We start from the raw sequence: 5,902 nt of genomic DNA, 5'->3' as shown, positions 1-5,902 counted from the left end.
CCCCCATCACGCGTAGTGGGTGGGGGATGGGATGGCTGGGCCCCATTTTTTTTTATTTTTTATTTATTTTATTTAATTTAATTAAATTTTTTTTATTTAGGTGTCTACACATATTCAAAACAAAAGCAAATTAACAATATTTTTAAAGAACTAAATTAGAATAATAACTTTAATATGCACCAAGTATATTGTAAATTGATATTACATTGATTTTATATACTGTAACCATTTTCTCATTTTTGTTAAACATCCAATTTAAAACTAATTCAAAACTTAGTTATACATGTATTTTTCATGTATTTTTTAATTTAAAAGTTATTATGAAAATTTTATGATAAATAATAGTTTTTAAAATTAAGTTAAGTCTGTTTGGTAAATTTACTTTTATAAGTTTTTTTATATATAAGTTGTTTGACAAAACTATTTATATAAACTCTAATTTTGATTAAAATTACCATAAAGAGTATTTAATAAATAACTTATTAATCATAAAATTTTTTATTCACAATAAAAAAGTTAACTTTATACTTTTTTATTTCTTTAAAACAAAATATTGAAAATATAAAAGGTAGTTTTTTATAACATAAAGTTTATAATTAATAATAAATCACATAAAAATAGAAACGGATAATGTTGAGATTATTTTTGATAGATGATGACATTTTAAAAAAAAAAATCTTAAAAAACTAGCTTGATTTTAAAAAAGAGGAGAGAAAACTCATATGCTGCTTTTTCCAAAGTTTTTTTGTAAACTTTTATTCTTTAAAAAAAGTTTTTTTTTTTAAATTTCTCAAAATCTCTATTTAGTTTGGCTTCTGTTTTTAAAGAATAAACAAGTTAAAAAAAACCAAGCTAAATAGGCACGAACGTAAGCAACTTGGAAGCTGAAATTCAACTCTTGCCAAGAGATAGTTGCAAAGATGAGAACAGCCTTGTGGAATTTGTATCAGATAGAAGAAAGAGAATGACATAAAAAATTGATATCAAGGTGGATAGTTGAGAGTGATAGGAACGCCAGAATTTTGTCATATTATTTCTTCGGCAAGGAACGAACTAATTTTATAGATAAGCTTGCGAATAAGCATCATAAGGGTTAGTGTCCCAAAGCGAATTATGTCATCACATACATCATTTGGCACCCTAACATGACTAATGAACCGCAAGGAGCAAAGCCGTGGTCATCCCTATCACTGGGTTTGATGAAGTTTAACCTGAATGGGTTTTCTAAAGGTAAGTAGGAGAAAGTAGGCATTAGAGGGCCCCTTAGAGATGAGACAAGGGTGGTGAAAGCGTTGGATTTTAATACAACTAAGCTTCTTGAAATTAAAGAGGCCGTGGTAATTTTTGTTGCATACAAATGGACTACATTGCAATGCTTGATTAATAAGAGTGACTCAACCAATGCCTTGGGTTAGATAGCACAATTTACATCCATACCATGGAAATAGGGCTGACTATAGTATAAAGCTACCAAAGCCTTTGCTTTAGGCTCAACTTTTCAAAGATCTTATAATTTTATAATAATATAATTAATTATATTAAAAATATAAAATAATTTAAAAATTAATAAAATATTTTCATCTTTTCTCCTTTCTTAAATGAAGTGCCTAATAAATATATATTTTCTCTTACTTCCATTAAAAATATGTAAAAGTCAAGATAATTAATAAGGTGACATATTTTCTTACTTGTCTAATTACGTGCATAATAAATATCAATTTTTTATCGATTTTCAATTCCCACCATGCTATTAATTCTTTATCAATTTTCAAATCTCATAATACTATTAATTCTCAACTAATTTTTCTATTTCCAATCAAGTAACAGTAATATATATTTAATTATCTTTAATAACTTTTTTTTTCTTAAATGTAAAACCAATTACTGTATTTTTTTCAATTTATATATAAAAATTTAATTAAAAATTTTACATTTCAAAGAGTTAGAAAAATAAAATTTTAATAAAATTTTTTCTTAATTGCAATAAAAAATTATTTGAATATTTAATTTTAAGTAGTTGAGATTATTGCGCCACACCTGCTTAGAATTTGCAACCTTATATACTATTTATTGAATAAATTTTATCTAAGATCGAGAGGTGGGGCACCCAACACACACAAAGGGAGGCTAATCATTTAGCAAAGGAGCGGGTTGAAAGGCCTCAAGCGAGGCTGCAGGTATTTGACTTGATTGATTGGTATTTTGTTGTACAAGTTTGGTGGTCATTTGGGTTGAGGTTCGTGTTTCGCCCTGTGTACGTTACCATGCATGAACATGTGCAGAAGATAAAATTGATAATTAAGACCATCTTTTCAAATCCTAAATTATATTCTTATGTCGCAAAGAAGAACTCAAAGCAAAGTCGAATAAGTAACAGAAATTAATGAACAAGCTAATAAAACGTAGTGAAGAAGGTCAGAAAAGCGCAACTTGGCTAGACGCCAGCGGCCAAACCTCAAGCCTCCAAACGCATGCATGCTTTAGGTAACTAGCCAGAAATCTTCCTATAGTCAAGTAGAGTGTTCTCAAAAAGTATTTAGTATAGGAAGAGGTGAAGGGGAAACAGTTTTAGATTACATATGTAAACAAGATGAAAGGATATATTATTTGAATTTAGAGCTTTTCAATTACTCTTGATCTAAGCTTTTAATGTTAGAGTAAAATTTTATTGGTTAAAACTTTACCCATTATTTCAAACAATTAAACAAAGCAATGAAGGGTGCATACCCCAAAAAAAGAATGATGGATGCAGCCATGAGATATATAATTTTTTCTACTATGAAACATATTTGACTTTTTTATTAAAAAAAAAATTTTATTAAACTCGTTTGATTGGCCAAAAACTCTCATGAATTAAAACTCGGTTTGGATAAAAAAACTTGTACAATTACAACATAACTGCCACTCAAAAAGATATTGATGACAGCTCAAAGAAACATATTTGACTTTTAATAACTAGCATCGAACATGAAAAGACAATAGTTTGAATTATATCTCACTTAATTTATGGAATTAAGTTAATATTCAATATGAATTTTTTATATTACTTGTCGATCGTATGTATTTATATAGTCCATAAATATATGTACACCATTATTTAAAGGGTAAAATCGCCCTAAATATTTTTTTTTCTATTTTTTTGTTTGTTTATTGTGTATTATATACATTTTTCAAATACTTATAAATGTAAAATTAATTTTGATTTTTTAATTAAGATTAAAAAACATGTATAATATTGTCTGTAAAACCTTTTATTTTCGATGGAGAGTAGCTAGAACATTAGCCTTTCTTTAAAATACCGTGAGCGCTCAGAGCCCTTGCTCTGGATTCATGTGAATAATTAGCTTGTCTCTTGGGCGTGCGTTTGGGTTCCTACTTCTGTTACGTTCTTCTGTCTTGAGTCATTTTTCTGCTGCTTTTTGTAATGTTGGCCGTGAGTTTCTTTCCTCCTTTCTCTCGACATGTGCTTGGATGTATGTTGAATGGGCCTCCTCTTTGTACAGGTTGTTTTTGTCTTCTGTCCAGCTAGCTATTGAGCAGGACTGGTAGTGTATATTGGGGACTATAAAGTGGTATTCTTTTTGTTAACCACTGCTTCCCCCTCTTTTGTCCCATGTTCGTCTTTCTCTTTGATTAATATACATATCCTGCTTTTCAAAAGAAAAAAAAATACCGTAAGCGCTATGCTTGTCTGTTGGCTAAACGTTGATTAGCATCTTTTATGTGTAGACTTAAACTCCAAATTTCAGCTTTAATTTCTGTCCATATTCACGTTCCAATATTTATTCATAATTTTGGCAGCCTGATTTATGATGTAAAAAGAGGTGAACGTTCCTCGTTGCTTGCCTGAATGGCTAAGCCATTTGAGCTAGTAAACAAAAGCTCCTAAGATTAGCGAACAAGCAAATAATTAAAAAGTTAGTCATAATGTTCGGAAAACAAAGGAAAAATGTCAGAAAAGCGGAACTCGCCAAGCCGCCAGTGGCCAAGCCTGAAGCCTCCAACCACGTAATGAAGTATTTAGCACATGCCTTAATGAGAAATCTTCCTGTAGTCAGTAGTTGCAGTACTGTAAAACGAGGTGAATGTTCCTAGTTGCTTGCCTGAATGGCCAAGCCATTTGAGCTAGTAAACAAAAGCTCCTAAGAACAAGTCCAATAATTTGCAAAAGTCCAAAACTACACAAATCCATGCAGTTCAAAATAATATCAAACTCTCTACCTATAAATATCGACTCCCACCACCCCGAAGAGTCACAACAGAAACCTCAAACAGAAATTAAGCAAATTTAAGTCTAGTTACTCCTCATGGCTTCACACACTAATTTCCTTCTTCATGCTTTCGTCTGGTTGGCCCTTGCAACTACCGTTTTTTCCTTGTCTCCCAAATTCTATGACAAGGTTTGTCCCCAAGCTTTGCCGGCCATCAAGAAAATAGTACAGGCTGCTGTCCACAGGGAGCGGCGCATGGGAGCTTCTTTGCTTCGTCTGCATTTCCACGACTGCTTCGTTAATGTTCGTACAATCAATTCAAACCTTTTATCTTTGTCATTCATTAATTATGTTGTATTTTCTAAGTTTCGTGCATTATGTTATTGCAGGGTTGTGACGGTTCACTTCTTTTGGATTCTACATCTACTATGGACAGCGAGAAAAATGCACGTGGAAATTTTAATTCTGTGAGAGGATTTGAAGTGGTAGACCAAATTAAGGCTGAAGTCGACAGAGTTTGCGGACGCCCGGTGGTTTCTTGTGCAGATATCTTGGCTGTCGCAGCTCGAGATTCTGTAGTTGCGGTAAAGTCAAACTCATTTTCATTATCAGATATTTGTCTGTTGTATTTATAACAAGCATTTCTAATAAAATTTGTCATGGTTGCAGCTAGGAGGCCCATCATGGAAGGTTCGTTTGGGTAGGAGAGATTCAACCACAGCTAGCAGGACCCTAGCAGACACTGTACTTCCATCTGCATCCATGGACCTCCCTGCATTGATCAACAACTTAAGAATCAGGGCCTGAACCAAAGAGATCTCGTAGCGCTCTCTGGTGGCCACACCATTGGGCTGTCACAATGTTCTATCTTTAGGAACAGAATTTACAATGCCACAAACATTGACCCTGCCTTTGCTAAAGAGCGAAGAGCAACTTGCCCACTTGTCGGAGGCAACACTAGCCTCGCTCCTTTGGACCCAACGCCTGCACGCTTTGACACTGCATACTTCAAGAACTTGGTGAAGAAGAGGGGACTACTCACCTCAGATCAGGCACTTTTCAACGGTGGCTCAACTGATAAACTTGTTAAGACTTACAGCTTGAATCCTGATGCATTCTGGGATGATTTCGCTAAGTCTATGATTAAGATGGGAAACATTAAGCCTTTGACCGGAAAGCAAGGACAAATTCGGGTCAACTGCAGGAAGGTAAACTGATGAAGCTGTTTGTGCTTTGTTGCTCTCCAACTCCAATTTCTCATCAATTTTTTTTTCTTAAATTAAGCATCGGTAATCTTTCGTACTTGTTGTTGAATAAGAGGTCTTAACTCTTCTATGGACCTTAAGAAAATTGTTTCACTCGTTGTATTCAGTTCACAATTGTTCAGTTCAAGTGTAAAAAAATCTCTTTTGATTTTATTTATTGTGTGTATTACATTGTCAACTAATTAACGTGCTGTCACCATACTATTAAGAAAAACAATCTCATCATTTTTTACTGCGTCACGGGTATCATGGAATTTCACTGTGATGTGATTTGTTCTTCCATGTAGTATTGGGCTTTTTGAAATTGCTATTGCTGACTAATTGTCTACTTTGAGCACTGTCCCTCCTGTTTGAGCAAAACCCAAATCATTTAGCACCTTTCTCAACCATAAAGCATTGTTTACTGCTGAAGCAGCAGCTATATAC

The 5,902-nt window shown here is 33.1% G+C and overlaps 1 pseudogene; it reads left to right on the top strand.

The window, feature by feature from the left end:
- Positions 4,272-5,654, top strand: LOC18602257 (annotated as a pseudogene).

This window comes from Theobroma cacao, chromosome 4 (genome assembly GCF_000208745.1).
Source record: "Theobroma cacao cultivar B97-61/B2 chromosome 4, Criollo_cocoa_genome_V2, whole genome shotgun sequence".
Classification (NCBI taxonomy): Eukaryota; Viridiplantae; Streptophyta; class Magnoliopsida; order Malvales; family Malvaceae; genus Theobroma; species Theobroma cacao.
The sequence above is the reverse complement of the archived record's forward strand: the minus strand, read 5'-3'. Positions and strand labels throughout refer to the sequence as shown.